Below are 22,945 nucleotides of genomic sequence, written 5' to 3'. Positions count from 1 at the left end.
ATCTTCTTTGAATGCCTGCTCAGTATGAAGGTCCCGACTGGCTTCTCGTCGAATATAAAGGGAATAATAAATATGCCAGAGAAAAAGTTCTAGAACCTAAAGTCTCATGACTGCCACGTGATTATGACGCAATTGCTTCCGGTTGCATTGAGGGGGCTTCTACCGGAAAACGTCCGATTAGCCATTGTGAAGCTATGTGCATTCCTCAATGCAATCTCTCAGAAGGTGATCGATCCAGAAATCGTACCGAGGGTAAGGAGTGATGTGGCGCAATGTCTTGTCAGTTTCGAGCTGGTGTTCCCACCATCCTTCTTCAATATCATGACGCACGTCCTAGTTCATCTAGTCGACGCGATTGTCATTCTGGGGCCCGTATTTCTACACAATATGTTCCCCTTTGAGAGGTTCATGGGAGTCCTAAAGAAATATGTCCGTAACCGCGCTAGGCCAGAAGGAAGCATCTCCATGGGCCATCAAACAGAGGATGTCATTGGGTTATGTGTTGACTTCATTCCTGGCCTTGAGAAGATAGGTCTCCCTAAATCGCGGTATGAGGGGAGACTGACTGGAAAAGGCACGCTTGGAGGGGGGAACTCAATAATATGCAGGGACGGATATTCTTGGTCTGAAGCACACTACACAGTTCTACAGAACTCTACCTTGGTGACCCCGTATGTCGATGAACACAAGAACAGTCTGCGCTCCAAACACCCGGAGCAGTGTGATGACTGGATTACATGTGAACACATCAGGACTTTCAGCAGTTGGTTGGAAACACGTCTCAGAGGTGACACCACTGTTTGTGATGATTTGTACTCGTTGTCCAGGGGACCATCTTCAACTGTATTGACTTACAAAGGATACGAGATAAATGGGAATACATTTTACACGATCGCCCAAGATCAAAAGAGCACCAACCAAAACAGCGGTGTCCGCTTTGATGCAGCAACCGAGAGGGGAAAGGACACATATTATGGTTACATAATGGACATATGGGAACTTGACTACGGACATGATTTTAAGGTCCCTTTGTTTAAGTGCAAATGGGTCAATCTGTCAGGAGGCGGGGTACAGGTAGACCCACAGTACGGAATGACAATAGTGGATCTGAACATTCTTGGGTACACTGACGAACCGTTCGTCCTAGCCAATGATGTGGCACAGGTTTTCTATGTGAAGGACATGTGTACCAGACCGAGGAAAAGAAAAGATAAGGAAGTGAATACATCATACGATGAGCCAAAGCGGCACATAGTTCTTTCAGGAAAAAGGGACATTGTGGGAGTGGAGGGCAAGACAGACATGTCTGAAGATTATGAAAAGTTTCATGAAATTCCTCCCTTCAAAGTCAAGGCTGACCCAAGCATCCTGATAAACGATGAAGATTATCCATGGTTACGGCGCAATAAGCAAATGACACAAGCGAAGAAAAAGTGAAGACTTTCTCCCGCAACTATTATGATGATAGCATGCCAACTTTGTAATAGACGAGTATGATACCATTGTCCGTTTTGTACAAGAAGTGCATCTAGTTTTTGCCGTAACCCTCTCAACTTTCTTGCACATGCTATGTGGATGAAATGATGATACCATGCCAACTTTCAACCTTTTCAGAGTTCATTTGAAATCCTTTATAAGCCCTGAGTGCAGAGAGGTTAGGCCCGTAAGCCCGCTTTAGAGAGGAGCTCGACAGCTCAGGCGCACCGCACCTTATAAACAGGTGCGGCTCTCTCTTAGCTAGCGAGGTGGGACTAAACTCACCACCACGCCGCTGTGCAAGGCCATTGGTCCCGGTTGGTGGCACGAACGGGGACCAATTCCACCCTTTGGTCCCTGTTGGTGCCACGAACCGGTACTAAAGAGGCTGTGGCCCCACGAGCACCTTTAGTACCTGTTCGTGGCACGAACCGGTACTAGAGTTTCTTACTAGCTAAGCAGTTTTTTAGTCCCACCTTGCTAGCTGAGAGGCACTAGGAGCGGTTTATAAGCCCTGAGTGCAGAGACGATGAAGAAGAGGCGCAATGCTCACGTTGCTTAGCTTCAAGCCTTGACGAATAAGGTAGACTGCATCGAGCTATGTGCAGTGCAGTCTACACTATTCCGAAAGGCTTGAAGCAAATCAACGCGCATTGCGCCTCTTTTTTATTTTTAATCATCAAAAGCAAAAAGAATTTTCATAAAGAACTTTTTTTGATAGAAACTTTAATAGCAGAAAGAATTATCATAAAGTAAAATAAATAAGTAATTAGAAACAAAATAAAATAAAATAAATAAGTTTTTTCTTGTAAGTAGAAATAAAAAAAATATAGCAAAAAAGAAAATAAAAAAACTAAATACAGCAAAAATAATTTTCATAAAGAACTAATGGCACTAATAGAAAGTTTATATGTTTTCTAAAACTAATGGCACTAACAGACAGTCTATAATTTTGCTGACCTAAAAGCAAAAAGAATTAAAAAATAAAGCAAAAAATAAAAGAAAATAAATAATGCAAAAAATTTAAAAAACTGCCACCTATTGGGCCACCACGGCCTGAATACGACTAGAAACCCAACCTGGGCCAGGATTCAGGCCCGCAGAAGGCCCAATAGGCCAACAGACAGCACAGTGTGACATTAGGCCTGTAAGCCTGCATTTGAGAGGAGCTCGAGAGGGCAGCCGCAGTGGAGCTTATAAACCACTCCGAGCCCCTCTCAACTAGCGAGGTGGGACTAAACTTTTGGCCGTGGGCAGCGCAAGGCCTTTGGTCCCGGTTGGTGGCACCAACCGGGACCAATGCCCCCCCTTTAGTCCCGGTTGGTGCCACCAACCGGGACCAAAGTCCGCCGCTTCCCGCCCTTTGGGTTGCTGAAAAGAGGCCTTTGGTCCCGGTTGGTGGCACCAACCGGGACTAATGCCCACCTTTAGTCTCGGTTGGTGCCACGAACCGGGACTAATGGTTTTGCTATATAAGTCCACACTTAGGAAATTTTCGACATACCTCGCCAGTTGCCCCCGACGCCGCCAGGCTGCCCGTGCTCGCCGTCGCCGCCCGCTCCTCATCGTCGTCGCCCCACGCCCTTGCCTCGATGGGTCGCCGCCCGGTGCTCGTCGCCGTCGCCCTGCCCCCACGGGCCGCCCCGCCTCGTGCTCCCCTGCTCGCGCGCGCCGCCTCGGCGCCCTGAGCCCCCCTGCCCGGCCCGCGCGTGCTCGCCGGCGCCCTCGCCCCGTCCCGGCCCCGTGCGCCAGCGCCCTCGCCGCCCCCGCCCCCCCCCCCCGTCGCCATCGTCCTAGCCGCCCCCGCTGTGAGAGCCGCCGCCCCGGCTCTGTTTTTTTATTTTTATTAGTTTAATTTTTTTGTTCATATGTGATGTATATGTGTATGTGGCTATAATGTCTATGTGAACAAAAAAAATTTTGTATGTATGTAGATGTTCAAAATGTATGAATATATATGTCAAAAATGTTTTTTTGTTCATAGAAAGTTTTTATATATGGCAATGGATATATATTCGATATATATGAGAAATGATGATCCACATGGAAAAGTTTTATATATGCAAAAGTTACAATTTTAGAAAAGTTTTATATATCTAGCTAGGAAGGGAAGAAGAAGAAAAAGAAGGATAGGAAAGAAGAAAATAAGAAGGGGAAAGAAAGAAGAAGAGGAGAGGAAGAAGAGGAGATATAAATAAGAAGAGGAAAAAAGAAGAAAAAGAAGAGGAGAAAAAGAAAGGAATAGAGGAGAAGATCCTTTCTTCTTCTCCTCTTTTTTTTCTTCTTTTTTTTCTTCTTTTTTTTTCTTCAATCCTCTCCTCTATTCCTTTCTTCTTCTCTCCTCTTTTTTATTTCTTCTTCGTTTTCTTATGTTTTATCGGGTCTTTCGTCGTCGATATATACACCTCCCGATAACTTCAACACGAGGGGGGATAACTTGAACACGAGGGGGGGTCGATATACCCCCCTCCCCAATAACATTATTTTCCCGTGTATATATGTCGTCGTTGTCGATATAACCCCCTCCTGATAACTTCAACACGTGGGGGGGGGGGTCGATATACCCCCTCCCCGATAACATTATTTTCCTGTGTATGTATGTTGTCGTTGTCGATATTACCCCTCCCGATAACTTCAACACGAGGGGGGATAACTTCAACACGAGGGGGGTCGATATACCCCCTCCCCGATAACATTATTTTCCCGTGTATATATGTCGTCATTGTCGATATAACCCCCTCCTGATAACTTCAACACGTGGGGGGGGTCGATATACCCCCTCCCCGATAACATTATTTTACCGTGTATGTATGTTGTCGTTGTCGATATTACCCCCTCCCGATAACTTCAACACGAGGGGGGATAACTTCAACACGAGGGGGCTCGATATACCCCCTCCTCGATAAAATTATTTTCCCGTGTATGTATGTCGTCGTTGTCGATATAAAACCCCCTCCCGATAACTTCAACACGTGGGGGGGGGTCGATATATACCCCCTCCCCGATAACATTATTTTCCCGTGTATGTATGTCGTCGTTGTCGATATATATAACTCCCTCCCAGATAACTTCGACATGATGGACGGTCGAGATGTATACCCCCTCTCGACCGTGATAACTTATACCACGGGAGCACCCCCCGGCCCTCTCGCTCGACCAAAACTCTTGAGGACACCCAAACCCTAGAAAAAAACGATGTCGGTCTCCTACCCCCTCCCGCCGCGCCCCTACCCTTGAAGCGTTGCCTAGGCCACCCCAAACCCGGAATAAGCTAGGTCTACGTTTGCACTAATATATCCACCTGCTGTCATGTTTGTGTAATAATTGCCATGTTGTAATATTTGCAGAAACAATGGAGCACGGACGAGATGAGCAAGCAGAAGAGGTGTTGGGGGACATAATCTTAGCCGGAGGTGATATCTTGTCGTATCTTAACGACAATGATGGTCTGGAAGAAGAGGGTGAAGAAGCAGGCTGCGGTGATCGAAGAGTGGAGGAGGAAAGACATGATTATGATGGCTCCGGTGACCCAATGCTGGTGCAAGAAGGAGCCCCTGGTGACGGCTCCGTTGACCGAACAGAGTCCGGCCAGGTAAATATATTAGTTAAGCCTGTGCTGACTAGCTAATTGATGCATTCATTGTTTTGGTGTGTACACATATTAATTAACACTCGTCTTTCTTCTTTTTTCTAGCCCTCCGGATCGAGCACAACTGCGGTAAAGAGACGAGGCCCGAAGAGAAAGTTGCGCTCGGATGAAAGGTTTGAGATCACAGCAATCGCGCGCGACGGCGAACCGATTGAACCCCTCCGGACAAAGGATGCTTTTGCGGCTCAGTGCGGGGTTCTAGTTAGGGACAAGATCCCGATCAGCATCCACCAATGGTATAAGCCTAAGAAGGAAGACCCTGAGGTGTCTTATGTCAATGATATGCAGAAAGATGATCTTTGGACTGAGCTGAAGGCAAATTTCACCCTACCGCCAGAGGATGATCCGGAGAAGCCGGTTATAGAGCAATTAATCAATTCTCATGCTCTTAAGAAGATGGCAGACCTATTCAGGAGGTGGAAGAATGAGCTGAAAACGTTTGTCGACAAAGAAGAGACACCTGAATTCGTCGGCTGGTATGAGAAGATCAGAGATCACTGGCCCGCATTTGTGGCCCACAAGACATCGGAAAAGAGTAAGAAGATGTCAGCGACAAACAAGATGAATGCTGCGAAGAAGAAGCTTCACCATCGCACGGGGTCAGGTGGCTACCTCAAAGCCCGGCCTAAGTGGGCCAAGTCTGAGAGGGATCTGCTTGATAAAGGGATCGAACCACAGACAATGAACTGGCCAGACCGTTGCCGGACTTGGTTCTTCGGGGCTGGCGGAACCTTGGACCCTGTATCAGGGAGGTGTCGTTGGACGGACGAGCAAATTGTAATACCCATCAAGAAGATTCAGCACTATATTGATGCAGCGCAGCAAGGGACGTTCGTTCCAGACAGAGAGAACGACGAGCTCATAATGGCCCTCGGGAATCCTGAGCACCCTGGACAGACACGAGGCACGCCAGGCTCCGTTCCGTGGAAGGCTGGTTTTCCGGACGCGGGGGGTTACAAAACCCAGGAGAGGAGGAAAAAAGTGGAGCAGATCCAAATTCAGCGTCTGCACGAAAGGGTTCAAGTGCTAGAGGAACGAGACAGCAATAGAGATGCCGAAATTGCCCCCGAAGCTACACCGTCATCTCAGCGTAGAAGCAGTGTGGCTTCCACCGAGCTGCCTCAGCTGGAGCATGCAGCTACTCCTAGCTACCCCGTGGATGCTATCGCGGAGTCTCAACATTGCCACCTTATGGCAGAATGGCAGAACTTGAAAGTCAAGGCGGCTGTTGGCTCTGTTTTACCTACTGAACCCGGCGCAACCTACCACTGCCGGCCGATTCCTCAAGGATATGCTAGGGTGATGGTGGATGAAATAACGGAGGGATTTGAGGACCTCCAGCTTGACCACCCTACCGGTGAAGGGGAGACTCGGCTGGGTTTAGCTCTGAAGACTCCATGCCTATGGCGGAAGGAGCTCATCAAGCTTCCGAACTGGACGGCTCCGGCGAGGAAGGGCACTCCGCCTCCTCCTCCGCCTCCTCCTCCGGCGAGTGATCAGGGCACTCAGCCTCCTTCTCCGGCGCGTGGCGGCACTCCGCCTCCTCCTCCGCCTCCTCCTCCGGCGAGTGATCAGGGCACTCAGCCTCCTTCTCCGGCGCGTGGCGGCACTCTGCCTCCTTCTCCGCCAGCGCCGGCGCGCCAGAGCAGCCAGCCTCCTCCTTCTCCGCCTCGTCAGCAAGGGCGGAAGAGACCCGCCGCCGCTGCGGCTGCTCCGGCGCGTCGTAGTCCTTCTCCTCCGCCTCGTAAGAAAGGAAAGAAGACAGCCGCAGCCGCTCCGTCTGCTCTGCCGGCGTCTAGCAGTACAGCTGCCAGAGGCGGGAGGCAATACAGATTCGGTCCTTCTCTGAAGACTCCAGAGAAGTTACCATATGAGAGGACCGAGGAGGAGAACGCGAAGATCGTGCGAGCCGAAGTGAAGAACTTCTTTGACCCAGTGAAAGCAAAGAAACATCCACCTCCGGAGGAGAAGGTAGATCCGGTGAAAGCAAAGCGCACTCTGGCTGCCCTGACAAAACCACCAAAGTCTTCGCCAAAAGGCAACTATGAGCGCGTTCTTGCAAAGGCATATGCCGAAGCGGAGCGGTCGGGAAGTACTGTCAGTGATAAAAGGATGAAAGAACGACGAGCTGGGAAAAAATTGCCTAGCTCGGCGAACAAGAGAACCAATCGTGCCCCCCGCTCAAGGTGTCAAAAGACATCGTCGCTAATGATCCGGGTATGGTGCCCGGTTATACCGATCTTGGAGATTACCTGCCCGACAATGTACATTATGAAATCATGGAGGTGGACGAACACAAATACCATTACGGGAAGCCTCTTGTCAAAGATGTCAAATCTCTAAGCATGATGATGCGAAGACTACATGATTGGTACATGAAAACCTGCAGAGAGTCTGATGGGATGAGTACTTTAACGCTGAGAGTTAAACCGGAGCATGACCTCGTTGGAATTGAACTGCTGAATGTTCCATTTGAGGATTTCTTCCAGTTTTACAATCTAATGTCCCTCGATAAAACAACGATCACTTGCTACTGTCCTTAAGTAGTACTACTTCTGTCATTAAGTCTCTCTATATAGGTCAGCTCTTTCATTGCATGTATTTATACTTATCCTCACTATATTATGCAGATTGAAGATCGCCGAATTGAAGAAAAGACAAATCGATGATATTGGGTTCATTAACACAAATCTCATAGATGCAACTCAGGTTAAATTTCATGCCAAAGAAGCCGAGGCCAACTTGCTACAATCGTTGGTAATAAATCAAAACAAAGATATAATACTCTTTCCTTACAACTTCAAGTGAGTGTTACTGTCTTCTACATATTCGGTTTCCCTTTATTAGTCCAGGTTATGGTAATGTAATTGATGACTTATGCATGCATGCGCAGCTTCCACTATATTCTCCTAGTGATTAAGCTTGAGCCGGGAGTAGTAACCGTCTTAGACTCGAGACGAAAAGATCCCCAGGACTATGCGAACATGACTCAAATGCTCCAGAAGTAAGTTAAATCGATCATTATCCACCATATCAACAACTTTGTTCATTTCCTGATATCAAGTAATTGTTTTCTTTGTCTGGCAGGGTTTGGAGAAAATTCACCTCAAAAACCCCGGGACTACCGAACCAGCTGCAATTTAGACACCCGAAAGTAAGTACTATAGTGGCATGTTCCGCGCATCTCCTAGTGATTCAAGCGCTAGTTTGATCAATACCATTTAGCATGCTTGCTTATCAGTTTGATTGACCTCTATTTCTTGTAAAGTGGTTGTGGCAGCAACCCGGCAATAATTACTGTGGATACTACATTTGCGAGTCCATCCGCTACCATACCTATGAGCGGGGCTACTCTGACGAACAATATGAAGTGCGTAAGCAATAATATTCACAATTTTATTTTATTACCATCATTTGTGTCGAGTTTCATTTATTCATATATATATGTATTGACCCCCTTTTTCAAATTAGATGTTTCGGATGCGGGATGAACTCCTAGCAGAAGATCGTATGCGAGCAATTCAAGAGGAATTGGCGGCATTCTTCCTCGACCACGTGATCGCTGAAAACGGAGAATACTATGTGGACCCTGTGTTCCTACAATATAATTAGGAGATTGTATTGTAAGAGATAATTATTGTATATATGTAGCCGGTAGTGTCGGATAGATATACGAGAACTTGTTGTTCGACCAATATCTCGGAGAAGGAGAGGTGGTCGATATCACTTCTCTCTGTATGCATATATATATGTTCATGATGATCTTCTGTTTCCTTCATTTGATTACTAGCTAGCGTGTCTACTCCTCTCCATACGTATATAGTACGTAGCGTCGACAAAGCATGGAGATAAGAGAGGACACTTCTCTCTATTAATTAGCTAGCTAACACAATATATGAAACACCTAAATTAACCCCCCAAACCCCTAAACCACCCCCTTTAAAAAAAACAAAAACCTCAGCTCCTGCCAGGTGCTGACGCGTGGATGCCTATTGGTCCCGGTTGGTGGCACCAACCGGGACCAAAGGACCTCCTGCATGGGCTCCCCGCACTGGCCACGTGGACGGCATTTAGTCCCGGTTCGTGTAAGAACCGGGACTAAAGGGCTAGGGCATTAGTAACGACCCTTTAGTCCCGGTTCCTGAACCGGGACTAAAGGCCCTTATGAACCGGGGTAAAAGCCCTGTTTTCTACCAGTGGTAGTTCAATACGATCACTATTGGTCGCACGCACATTTTGAGTACTAAGATTTTCAAATTCAGGAAAATGATTTCTCTTAACAGCATCAAGATCCTCAAGCCATGAAACATAATGACTTATCACCTCGTAGTTTAGTTCAGCTCCGGGACAGTAGTAGGTCCTGTCTACCAAGCGCCGGACATGTTTGCTTGAATGGAAATAAGCTGTCAATAGAAATTAGTTGTCAACTATTTTTGAATAAACAATATCAAAGACATAAATATGGTTGAGAAACTCACATAATGGTAGAACTGGAGGCGTCCGCACATCGACCCAGATGTCTCTATTACCTTCAATATCATCTTCCGGACGAATATCAAAGGTGATAACCATATCAGGCTCAAATGCATAAGCCTTGCATAGTGCTTGCCATGTTTTGCATTCAAAATAGGTGTACGTGTCTGCATTGTATAATTTGACGTTGAAAGTATAACCATGCTCGGTCTTCAGGTAAACTCTCTTTACCTCCATAGTTTCCATAGCACCGAAACCTATCTTATCCAAGACAACAATTCTTGCATGGCAGGGGATGCGCTAGTAGAATAGTGAAAATTTAAAATTATAAGTTGAAGCAAATGAAGCATATATAAGTCATGCTTAATTACGAAAAAAGACTTGTCGTTGTGACTTACTGTATCCACTTCGAAGGTCTCATCCAGCTTGATGCTGAAGCGCCTATCATCAACAAGGAAATTTCTATCGCACAGGCCGCGCTGGTCTTCACAGAATTCACACTTAATGAAATCTTTTTCGTCGTCAGACGACATTTCCTATGTTCATATAGGTGAAACATTAAACACTTACTAGTTCTATTAATTTAACTAATTCAACTACTTCTATTAGTTCAACTAGTTCTATTAATTCAACTAATTCAACTAAGCATTTAATAAAAATAAACTTGTTCTATTAATTTTCCTACTAAAATAAAGTAGCTAGTTCTATATAGTAATATTTTAATTAGATCATCAAATCTCAGATATCTAAATTTTCTTACTAAAAATAAACTAGTTCTATTAATTCAACTCAGAATTTACAAAAAATAAACTAGTTGTATTAATTTTCTTACTAAAAAATATATATATAAAGTAGCTATATATATTAATATTTTAATTAGATCATCAAATCTCAGATATCTAAATTTTCTTACTAAAAATAAACTAGTTCTATTAATTCAACTAATTCAACTTAGAATTTACTAAAAATAAACTGTTCTATTAATTTTCTTACTAAAATATATAAAGTAGCTATATATATAGTAATATTTTAATTAGATCATCAAATCTCATATACCTAAATTTTGTTACTAAAAATAAACTAGTTCTACTAATTGAACTAGTTCAACTAAGCATTTACTAAAAATAAACTAGTTATATTAATTCAACTAGTTCAAACAATCGCATATACCTAAATTTTCTTACTAAAAATAAACTTGTTCTATTAATTTTCATACTAAAAATAAACTAGTTATATTAATTCAACTAGTTCAAATCTCCTAATTAATATCTAGCTAATTCATCTAAAATTGACATTAATATTTAACATCTTTTCCATATAATTCATCTAACATTAACATTGTAACATTCTTATCTACGTAATTTATTTAACATTTATCTAAACAACAGAAAACAGAAAATAAGTAAAAATAATATCTGTGTGTGTGTCTGTGTGTGTGTGTTTGTGTGTGTGTGTATGTGTGTGTGTGTGTGTGTACGAGCGGGGGGCGGCGGCGTACGGGCGGCGGCGCGAGACGGCGATGCGACGAGAACGGCACGACGACGAGCGGCGGGCCGGGGCGACGGCGCGATCGAGACGGCGACGTAGTACGGGGCGGCGGCGACGGGCGGCGGGGGCGACGGCGCTGACGGCGACGACGGGCGGTGCGGGCGACGGCGGTGACGGCGACGACGGGCGGCGGGGGCGACGGCGGTGACGGCGACGACGGGCGGCGGGGGCGGCGAGGGCGGCGGGGCCTGCGAGGGCGGCGCGCGGTGGGCGACGGCGGCGGCGGCGATGTCGCGCGAAGTAGTTGGAGAAGAAGTGGTGGTCGATGAAACTGAATTTTTCGTAAGTGCCATATACATAGGAGGGGCCTTTAGTACCGGTTGGAGCCACCAACCGGTACTAAAGGCCAATTTTCGCCAAGCCAAGGGGCGGGAAACTGCCCCTTTAGTACCGGGTCGCGGCTCCAACCGGTATTAAAGGCCCCCCTTTAGTACCGGTTGGAGCCACGACCCGGTACTAAAGGGTTGCGCTCGCGCAGGAGCGGTGCGGGCAAGTTTAGTCCCACCTCGCTAGCCGAGGGGCGCTCGCACCAGTTAAAAAGCCCCGGCGCGGCTGCTGTCTCGAACTCCTCTCTGTAGCAGGCTTCTCGGCCTAACTTCGACGCGCTGCCCTGTGAGCCTGCTGGCCCTTCTGGGCCTGTATTTGCAAACCCTAGGTCTGGCAGGCCCACTGGGCAGCGCCCCAACAATTTTTTATATACTTTTCTTCTATTTATTTCTGACTAGTTTTTTTGCTGTATTTAGTTTCTTTGTGAATATAAAAAAATAATATAGTTATTTTCTTCTCTGCATTATTTATTTTCTGCTATTTATTTTTGAGTAATTTTTTATATAGTTTTTTTCTTTTCTGTTTTATTTATTTTCTGTTTTATTTATTTTCTGTTTTGTCTTTTGCACATTCTATGTGGGTGAAATGATGATACCATGCCAAGTTTCGACACTTTCAGAGTTCATTTTGTAGTGATTTTCAATTTCACGGTCATTTAGCTCTCTAAACAAATCGGTAAATGACTGAAAAATAGCAAATGATGTCAGAAAGTGTTCAAAATTGATGACGTCGCTTTCAATGGTGTGTACGGAACGGAAAAATGTTTGGAGTCGTAATAAGTTTAAAAAAATGAAGTGCCAGTGTAACAGATGAGTTCTCGTCCGAAACCCTGATACTCCGAAAGAGATTGTCCACTTTGTACACGAAGTGCGTCCAGTTTTTGCAGTAACCCCCTCTACTTGCACATGCTATGTGGGTGAAATGATGATACCATGCCAAGTTTCGACATTTTCAGAGTTCATTTTGTAGTGATTTTCAATTTCACGGTCATTTAGCTCTCTAAACAAATCGGTAAATGACTAAAAAATAGCAAATGATGTCAGAAAGTGTTGAAAATTGATAACGTCGCTTTGAATGGTGCGTATGGAACGCAAAAAAAGTCTGGAGTTGTAATAAGTTTAAAAAAATGAAGTGCAAGTGTAACAGATGAGTTCTCGTCCGAAACCCTGATACTCCGAAAGAGATTGTCCAGTTTGTACACGAAGTGCGTCCAGTTTTTACCGTAACCCTCTCTACTCTTCTGCACATGCTATATGGGTGAAATGATGATACCATGCCAAGTTTCGACATTTTCAGAGTTCATTTTGTAGTGATTTTCAATTTCACGGTCATTTAGCTCTCTAAACAAATCGGTAAATGCCTGAAAATAGCAAATGATGTCAGAAAGTGTTGAAAATTGATGACGTTGCTTTGAATGGTGCGTACGGAACACAAAAAAAGTCTGGAGTTGTAATAAGTTTAAAAAAATGAAGTGCCAGTGTAACAGATGAGTTCTCGTCCGAAACCCTGATACTCCGAAAGAGATTGTCCAGTTTGTACACGAAGTGCGTCCAGTTTTTGCCGTAACCCTCTCTACTCTTTTGCACATGCTATGTGGGTGAAATGATGATATCATGCCAAGTTTCGACATTTTCAGAGTTCATTTTGTAGTGATTTTCAATTTCACGGTCATTTAGCTCTCTAAACAAATCGGTAAATGAGTAAAAAATAGCAAATGATGTCAGAAAGTTTTGAAAATAGATGATGTCGCTTGGAATGGTGTGTACGGAACGCAAAAAAGTCTGGAGTTGTAATAAGTTTAAAAAAATGAAGTGCCCATGTAACAGATGAGTTCTCGTCAGAAACCCTGATACTTCGAAAGAGATTGTCCAGTTTGTACACGAAGTGCGTCCAGTTTTTGCCGTAACCCTCTATACTCTTTTGCATATGCTATGTGGGTGAAATGATGATACCATGCCAAGTTTCGACATTTTCAGCGTTCATTTTGTAGTGATTTTCAATTTCACGGTCATTTAGCTCTCTAAACAAATTGGTAAATGACTGAAAAATAGCAAATGATGTCAGAAAGTGTTCAAAATTGATGACGTCGCTTTGAATTGTGCGTACGGAACGCAAAACAAGTCTGGAGTTGTAATAAGTTTAAAGAATTGAAATGCCAGTGTAACAGATGAGTTCTCGTCCGAAACCCTGGTACTTCGAAAGAGATTGTCCAGTTTGTGGACGAAGTGCGTCCAGTTTTTGCCGTAACCCTCTCTACTCTTTTGCACATGCTATGTGGGTGAAATGATGATACCATGCCAAGTTTCGAAATTTTCAGAGTTCATTTTGTAGTGATTTTCAATTTCACGGTCATTTAGCTTTCTAAACAAATCGGTAAATGACTATAAAATAGCAAATGATGTCAGAAAGTTTTGAAAATTGATGACGTCGCTTTGAATGGTGTGTACGGAACGCACAAAAGTCTGGAGTTGTAATAAATTTAAAAAAATGAAGTGCCCATGTAACAGATGAGTTCTCGTCCGAAACCCTGATACTTCGAAAGAGATTGTCCAATTTGTACACGAAGTGCGTCCAGTTTTTGCCGTAACCCTCTCTACTCTTTTGCACATGCTATGTGGGTGAAATGATGATACCATGCCAAGTTTCGACATTTTCAGCGTTCATTTTGTAGTGATTTTCAATTTCATGGTCATTTAGCTCTCTAAACAAATCGGTAAATGACTGAAAATTAGCAAATGATGTCAGAAAGTGTTGAAAATTGATGACGTTGCTTTGAATGGTGCGTACGGAACGCAAAAAAAGTCTGGAGTTTTAATAAGTTTAAAAAAATGAAGTGCCAGTGTAACAGATGAGTTCTCGTCCAAAACCCTGATACTCCGAAAGAGATTGTCCAGTTTGTACATGAAGTGCGTCCAGTTTTTGCCGTAACCCTCTCTACTCTTTTGCAAATGCTATGTGGGTGAAATGATGATACCATGCCAAGTTTTGACATTTTTAGAGTTCATTTTGTAGTGATTTTCAATTTCACGGTCATTTAGCTCTCTAAACAAATCGGTAAATGACTAAAAAATAGCAAATGGTGTCAGAAAGTTTTGAAAATTGATGATGTCGCTTTGAATGGTGTTTACGGAACGCAAAAAAGTCTGGAGTTGTAATAAGTTGAAAAAAAATGAAGTGCCCATGTAACAGATGAGTTCTCGTCAGAAACCCTGATACTTCGAAAGAGATTGTCTAGTCTGTACACGAAGTGCGTCCAGTTTTTGCTGTAACACAAGAAGTCCGGAGTTGTAATAAGTTATTAAAGATAAAAAGAGGCACAATGCTCGTTAATTAGCTTCAAGCCTTTCGGAATAGTGCAAACTGCACTGCACATAGCTCCGTGCAGTCTACACTATTCCTCAAGGCTTAAAGCTAAGCAACATGCAGATGAGCATTGCGCCTCTCCTTCATCGTCTCTGCACTCAGGGCTTATAAACCGCTCCTAGTGCCTCTCTCTTCGCGAGGTGGGACTAAAAAACAGCTTACTAAGAAACTATAGTACCGGTTCATGGCACGAACCGGTACTAAAGGTGCCCGTGGGGCCCCAGCCTGACCACAGGCTGACACAGCCTCATTAGTACCGGTTCGTGACACGTACCGGTACTAAAGGTTGCTCACGAACCGGTACTAATGATCTCCGCCCGCCTAGCCGTTGGAACCGGCACTAATGGACACATTAGTGCCGGCTCAAAATCAAACCGGCACTAATGTGCTTCACATTTGACCCTTTTTCTACTAGTGCAATCGTGCCCCCCGCTCAAGGTGTCTAGCGACATCGTCGCTAATGATCCGAGGATGGTGCCCGGTTATAGCAATCTTGGAGATTACCTTCCCGACGATGTACATTATGATTTCTCGGAGGTGGACGAGCACAAATACCATTACGGGAAGCCTCTCGTCAAAGATGAAAGATCTCTAAAAACAATGATGCGAAGATTACATGATTGGTACATGAAAACCTGCAGAGAGTCTGGGGGGAGGAATACTTTGACGCTGAGAGTTAAAGAGGAGCATGACCTCGTTGGAATTGAAATGTTGAATGTTCCATTTGAGGAGTTCATCCAGTTTTTCAATCAAAAGGCCCTCGATAAATTAACGATCACTTGCTACTGTCTGTAAGTAGTACTACTTCTGTCATTAAGTCTCTCTATATAGGTCAGCTCTTTCATTGCATGTATTTATAATTATCCTCACTATATTATGCAGATTGAAGATCGCCGAATTGAAGAAAAGACAAATCGGTGATATTGGATTCATTAACACAAATCTCATAGATGCAACTGAGGTTAAATATCATGCCGAAAATACCGAGGCCAACTTGCTACGATCGTTGGTAATAAATGAAAACAAAGATATAATACTCTTTCCTTACAACTTCAAGTGAGTGTTACTATCTTGTGCATATCCGGTTTCCCTTATTAGTCCAGGTTATAGTAATGTAATTGATGACTTATGCATGCGTGCGCAGCTTCCACTATATTCTCCTAGAGATTAAGCTTGAGCAGGGACTAGTAACCGTCTTAGACTCGAGACGAAAAGATCCCGATAACTATGCGGACATGACTCAAATGCTCGAGAAGTAAGTTAAATCGATCATTATCCACCATATCAGCAACTTTGTTCATTTCCTGATATCAAGTAATTGTTTTCTTTGTCTAGCAGGGTTTGGAGAAAATTCACCAAAAAAGCTCTGGGACTGCCGAAGAAGCTGCAATTTAGACACCCGAAAGTAAGTACTATAGTAGCATGTTCCACGCATCTCCTAGTGATTCAAGCGCTAGTTTCATCAATACCATTTAGCATGCTTGCTTATCAGTTTGATTGACCTCTATTTCTTGTAAAGTGGTTGTGGCAGGAACAAGGAAATGATTTCTGTGGATACTACGTTTGCGAGTCCATCCGCTACACGACCTGTGAGCGGGGCTACTCAGACGAACAATATGAAGTGCGTAAGCAATAATATTCACAATTTTATTTTATTATCATCATTTGTGTTGAGTTTCATTTATTCATATATATATATATATATATATATATATATATATATATATATATATATATATATATATATATATATATATATATATATATATATATGTATGTATTGACCCCTTCTTCAAATTAGATCTTTCGGATGCGGGATGAACTCCTACCACCAGATCGTATGCGAGCAATTCAAGAGGAATTGGCGGCATTCTTCCTCGACCACGTGATCGCTGAAAACGGAGAATACTATGTGGACCCTGTGTTCATATATAATTAGGAGATTATATTGTAAGAGATAATTATTGTATATATATAGCCGGTAGTGTCGGATAGATATACGAGAACTTGTTGTTCGACCAATCTCTCGGAGAAGGAGAGGTGGTCGATATCACTTCTCTCTGTATGCATATATATGTTCATGACGATCTTCTGTTTCCTTCATTTGCTTACTAGCTAGCGTGTCTAGTCCTCTCTATACGTATATAGTACGTAGCGTCGACCAAGCACAGAGATAAGAGAGGACACTTCTCTCTATTAATTAGCTAGCTAACACAATATATGAAACACCTAAATTAACCCCCAAAACCCCCAACCCCCCACCCCCCTTCAAAAAGAACAAAAACCCCAGCCCCTGAAATGCTGGCGCGTGGATGCCTATTGGTCCCGGTTAGTGCCACCAACCGGGACCAAAGGCCCTCCTACCTGGGCTCGCCGCACCGGCCACGTGGAGGCCCATCTGTCCCGGTTCGTGTAAGAACCGGGACTAAAGGTCTAGGGCATTAGTAATGACCCTTTAGTCCTGGTTCAACAACCGGGACAAAAGGCCCTTACCAACCGGGAGAGATGACTCTTTTTCTACTGGTGGTGCCACGCTCGCTACGGCCCGATGGGGCGACGCAATGGCGGCGCGAGGGTCGGAGCTGCCACGGGGACGACCTGGAGCGGACGGCCTCTGGGCGGCGGTGGACCGCGGGCCGCGGTACTACGGCCCGAAGGGGCAACGGAGCGGTGACGCAGGTTGGTGCAGCCGGGAGAAGAACCACGGGGCGGCGGCGCTGCGGCCCGACGAGGCGACGCAGTGGCAGCCCGTTGCTCGATCGGTAGAGGGGCGCGTTGAACTCGGGACGGTCTTCACGGGGCCTGCGGGGGCGCACGCAACTGACGGGCCAGGTCGGTCGCACGACGTAGATGAGGCAGATCGCGGCGGCAGGCGGGTAATCAATCCGATCGCGCGCGAGGTCAGGGATGCCGCTCGGTGGATGCGCGGTGGCGGCGGAGTCAGAGATGAAGCCGGCGACGGCGGGCGACAGGGCGGCTATGATTGGCCGCCGCATGGCGCGAGGCCGCCGGGTTGGGGTGATGCAGGAGTCCCGGTCGGAGCAGGGCGGTGACGGCCGGCTTAGATCGACGGGCGGGCCGTCGCGGCGAACGACAGCGGTGAAGGGCCGCTGCATGACGCGAGGCCGCCGGGTTGGGGCGACCGGCGGGCCGACGCGCGGACGCCGCGCGAGGCCGCCGGGTCGGGGCGACCGACGGCAGACGCATGGACGACGCGTGAGGCCGCCGGGTCGGTGAAGCAGCCGGCCGGTCGCGCCGGTGTCGGAGTAGAGACGCGGGGTATCGATGGCGGCGGTGGGCAACGCAAACCGGATCACATAGACCAAAAACCAAAAAGAGACGCCGATCAAAGCGACCGGCGAGAGAGAGAAAACCCGGATCAAAGGATCGGGAAAAAAAGACTCTCTAGGGCAGCCGGCGGACGAACCCTAGGTACGGGCGGCGCGGCCCCCGGCGGTGGTCATGGAGGCCGACCGCCCCAGGGGCAGCGCGCGGGTGCGGAAGCGGCGGCGGCTAGGGTTTAGAACTCGGAAACTGATACCATATTAGAAGGAAGAGAGGGATTTGATGGAATAGTTTGTTATATTGCTTAAGCCTCGTGGGCATATATATAGGAGTACATTGATTTACTTGGAGTACAAGACAAGCCAAAACAAATCCTAGTCTACCTCGTCTTTCCTAACAATCACGATACTCAACAAAAGTCACTTCCCCTTGTTCCTGAAAAAAAAAAGTTGCCTCCCCTCGTCTTTAGCTCCGCCCCGTTGCTAGTCGTCAAAGGAGTAGCGGCGTGGATGTTGGCGATCGTCCGAGCCATTCTGCCTCTTCCTGACAACACTAGTTGCACCCTCTCGTCACCCTAGTTCCGTTTTTGTTCTCCCCCGGAGCTTTAGACCATCGCCTGGCCAGTGAGCCGCCATCACCATTGCTGGTACACGCACAGTGCAAAGGCACATGAGCAACTCCTCCGTCATGCTCCTCTCACATCTCTCTCCCTATGTTTCTCTCCACCGGTGTTCCGTTGTCCTCTCCTTCGGGGTTGCGCGCGGTCTACACGGGGAAGATGAGACGATGGCAACCATTAATGGAGGGAATCACCACTGATGGCAAAGCATGGTCACCATTGACCAAGTTATGGTCTATGGGGTGGCAGGGCTTCCCCGGAGCACAAGCATATGCTTAGTGGCAAAAATGGGACACCGTTTGCGAGAATCGTCATCGGAGCAAAAAACTAATGTTCCAATCCCGCTTTGGTCGTGAGCTAAACAGGGTTTGACTGAGAATACCGCTGTCATGAGCTAAATATATCTGGTATTAAGAGTTGAGGGACGAAGGTTCCAACCAAAAAAAGTTGATGGACGAAACACACACTTCGCGGTAAGTTGAGGGACAAAAAATACACTTCACTCATTTACAAATAATACAAACTCAGTGAGGGATCGCCCACTAGTCTTGAGCACATGCACAAGCAGTCTAGCAACTATTCTGAAATACACATAAGCAGTAAAAGGTCTTCCAGTTTTTAGTAAATCTACTACTACTGAGAAACTGCCATTGACTGGTTAGAACAGTGCAGAATTGAGATTTTCTATTTTGTGCTTTAATGGAATTTCTTTGAACTTATCGTTGAAAAACTATGAAATACCAGTATGTGAGAACCAAACTATTCTCCATCCCTAAGTTGCTTCCTTCACACATTGCTTATTGTACAAGTTTCGAGAGAAATCACCAAAAAGGAGGGAAAATACGTCATCCGATCAGGGTATTGCAACTCGTGGACAAGAAGATAATAATCTTAGCTGCCATTTGCAGAGAAATCAAACTCCTTAATTTGCTGTAAATGTTGTTGGTATTTCTAATTGAATAACTATTTGTTATTATTTTTTGAACATACACAGAATTCCTGACTTGAAGTAATGTATACGTCCAATTAAATCAGGTATCTTGTTGTGATTGATGATGTATGGTGTGTACCAACCTGGGACGCTATCAGACGCAAATTGCCAGAAAATAATTGCGGCAGCAGAATCATTGTGACAACTCGGGTACAGCAGGTGGCCACCGTTGCAGCTAGTGCATGCCTACTTAGTCCACGATATGAAGCCCCTGGAACTAAAGGACAGTAAGGAATTATTCATGAAGAGAGTATTTGGCTCCATACCTGCTTGCTCAGATGGATTGGAAAAAGTCATGCACAAGATTTTGAAAAATTGTGGTGGGTTGCCATTGGCTATCGTTAGCATCGCCGGCGTTCTGGCAAGCTATACATCAGCCGAAGACAAAGAGGTGTGGGGAAGAGTTTCTAGATCAATGGGTTCTCTGGAGAGATACCCTACCCTTGAGGGGGTAAGGCACATGGTTACACTCATCTATGAGTACATGCCTTGTCATCTCAAGGCTTGTATGATGCATCACCATTTTCCGGGAGGATTATGTGATTGCCAAGGACAGACTGCTATACAGATGGATTGCTGAAGGTTTGGTTGCTGAGATCCCGGGGTTGACTTTGTTAGAGATTGCAGAAATATACTTGAATGAGCTGGTGAGTAGGAACATGATTCTGTTAGAGAAGTCTATGTATATTGAAGACCCTTATAGTAGTGGGGAGGTGGAGGTAGAGGGGTGTCTGGTGCATGGCATGATCCTTGAGGTCATTGTCTCCAAATCCAAGGAGTCTAACTTTGTTAGCTTGGTTGGGCGGCAATACAGAGGAATGCAGCATGGACTTGAAAGGATCCGCCACCTCTCCTTATATCGAAACGACCATGATGAGCAACATGAACATGATGGGGTCCCTGGCGTTGATGCGATGAAGGTACGATATGTACGATCACTAAGTACATTTCAGCACTATGGCATCGGCATCAGCAAACTGTTGAATCGTCTCAGCGAGTTCAAATTGCTAAGGGTGCTTGACTTGGAAGATTGCAAGGCCCTGCAAGACAAGCACATGAGAGATGTATGTGGACTATATCTTCTCAGGTTCTTGAGCTTGAGGGGTACAGACGTCTCAAAGATGCCCCGCAAAGTTGGAAATCTAGAGCAATTGGAGACTCTTGATATAAAGAACACGAAAATAAGCAGCCTGCCGCAAAGTGTGACAAAGCTGAGCAAGCTAGAGCGGCTAAGGTCAAATGAGTGGCTTCTGCCAGAAGGTCTAGGGAAAATGAAGGCGCTGCGCGAGGTCGACATGGGACTTCTCACCAGCGATAACTTTGGGGTTGCCAAAGACATTTGTGAGCTGCCAGGGTTACGGGTGCTATGCATCCAAATCCATAGAGAGCAAAGATGTGAGCTGGAAGAATGGTTTTCGGATAAGCTTGCCTTCTCCCAGATGCCATACAATCTCCGATCGCTTCATCTCGAATGCTGGGAGTGTGGATTACTTGGACATGCTGGCAGTGTGGACTTTCTCCATGACATCTACCCACCACCGCCGCGACTCCAATGCCTAAGCCTGTTTGGCCGGATTAGCGAAGTGCCCAACTGGATCGGCTCACTCTTAAACCTCACAAAATTTGAATTGGGATGTGCAGAGCTAGTCGGCGACCAGTTATTTAATGTCTTGTCTAGGTTGCCCAACCTCCGGAGCGTCCAGTTGAAGGAAGGAAAATAGCTACAAAGGCCCAGAACTGGTTGCACGTACTGAACATAGCTTCTGGGAGCTGAGGATCCTGAAGGTGGTCAGATGCCCCACCGTGCTCACATTCAAGGAAGGATCAATGATACGGCTCGAGACACTCCTATTGGAGTCTGGTAACATGGAGATGAGCGTTGACGGGCTGGGGAACTTGAAGAACCTTAAGGAGTTCAATATCCGTGGTTGGAAAGGCAACCTGGCAATGGAACATGCAGTTGAGCAGCTCAAGACATCATCCAATCAGATGAAAGTTGTAACGGATTGGGACTGAAGATGTTCCAGTTCTTCGGCCAACGTTTGGATCCTCTCAACGTCCAGAAGAAATCGAACTTATCAGCTCGGCATATTCTTTTGAAACCTGAACATTTGGATAAGTGGAACAGCAGTATTGCAGCACTCCGTGCAGAGTGCCAGCGGCATGTTGTATATACAGATTACAGGCATATGTCTGTATACTATACACCTATATCTCTTCCTTAGAGCATATCTAGCCGATCCCTAAAACGGGTTAGAGGAGTAAGATTCCAATTTAATCCTCTCATTGGAACCTAACCGAAGTCTTAAAATGGTTAACGGAGTAAAAAATTTACTCGTTGGCACCAAAGGCTCCTATTTTTACTCTGCCACCCATCTGACCTAGCAAAAAAATTCTCCTCTCGCCTTGGCCTCACCCACCCCACTCTCGCCGCATATACTCCGGCGCCTCCTCTCTAGCCTCTCGTGGCCACCACGCGCCAACGCCGAACCCCATAAGACCCACAGTGCACCTCCCCCACCTAGATTTGATCCTCTCTCACTAGCGGCGGCGCCTAAGTCGGCAGATTTACGGCCCTCACTGACAGCGCTGGATTCGAAGCATCTCGGTCGTCGGCGCCGGCGCGTTCTAGATGGACTTGCCGGAGACTGAATCCCCTTGCCCCCGCAACACCTCAGCACCGCATCTAGGTATGTCTTCCCCCTCTCGGCACTCGGATGTAGTCGACATCTTCCTCTCGATTTCCTGTGTCATGCCATAGAAAATGTCCAATACTCTCGATGTGTGCGACAAAGCAACCCCATGACCATGTGACAACACGTGCCAGTGGCCAAGATTCACGTTCGGTTAACGTGGGCAGAGAAAGGTACGTCGATTGGCTCGTTAAAGCGATGCGTTTATAAACTAGGACCTCGGTCGACGTAAGAATAACTCTTGTATCTCGAGACAGTGTAGAGCCACGCACGCAAAACAAACTCTGCACATTGAGATGCCACACATCCTCGTGAATGCGCGCACATGCAATTTCTGTCGTTGCCCAATAACGTTCAACATATATTGATTCAGAGGGTGCTTGGATACGTTTTAGTCCCATGACTAAAAGTAGTGGGACTAAAACTTGCTAGCCTCATCCATGCTTAGATCCAAATACTAAATAGACTAAAATCAAGTTAATGAGCATTTATTATCCTCCAAACCCTTCAATCCAGAACTC

At 45.7% G+C, this 22,945-nt stretch overlaps 1 pseudogene; it reads left to right on the top strand.

Moving 5' to 3' along the window:
• Positions 1–21,747, top strand: part of LOC123142826 (disease resistance protein Pik-2-like) — a 39,454-nt pseudogene extending 17,707 nt beyond the window's left edge.
• Positions 21,748–22,945: the final 1,198 nt, after the last annotated feature.

This window comes from Triticum aestivum, chromosome 6D (genome assembly GCF_018294505.1).
Source record: "Triticum aestivum cultivar Chinese Spring chromosome 6D, IWGSC CS RefSeq v2.1, whole genome shotgun sequence".
NCBI classification, from domain to species: domain Eukaryota; kingdom Viridiplantae; phylum Streptophyta; class Magnoliopsida; order Poales; family Poaceae; genus Triticum; species Triticum aestivum.
Note: the sequence above shows the minus strand (reverse complement) of the source record. Positions and strands in the feature narration are given on the sequence as shown.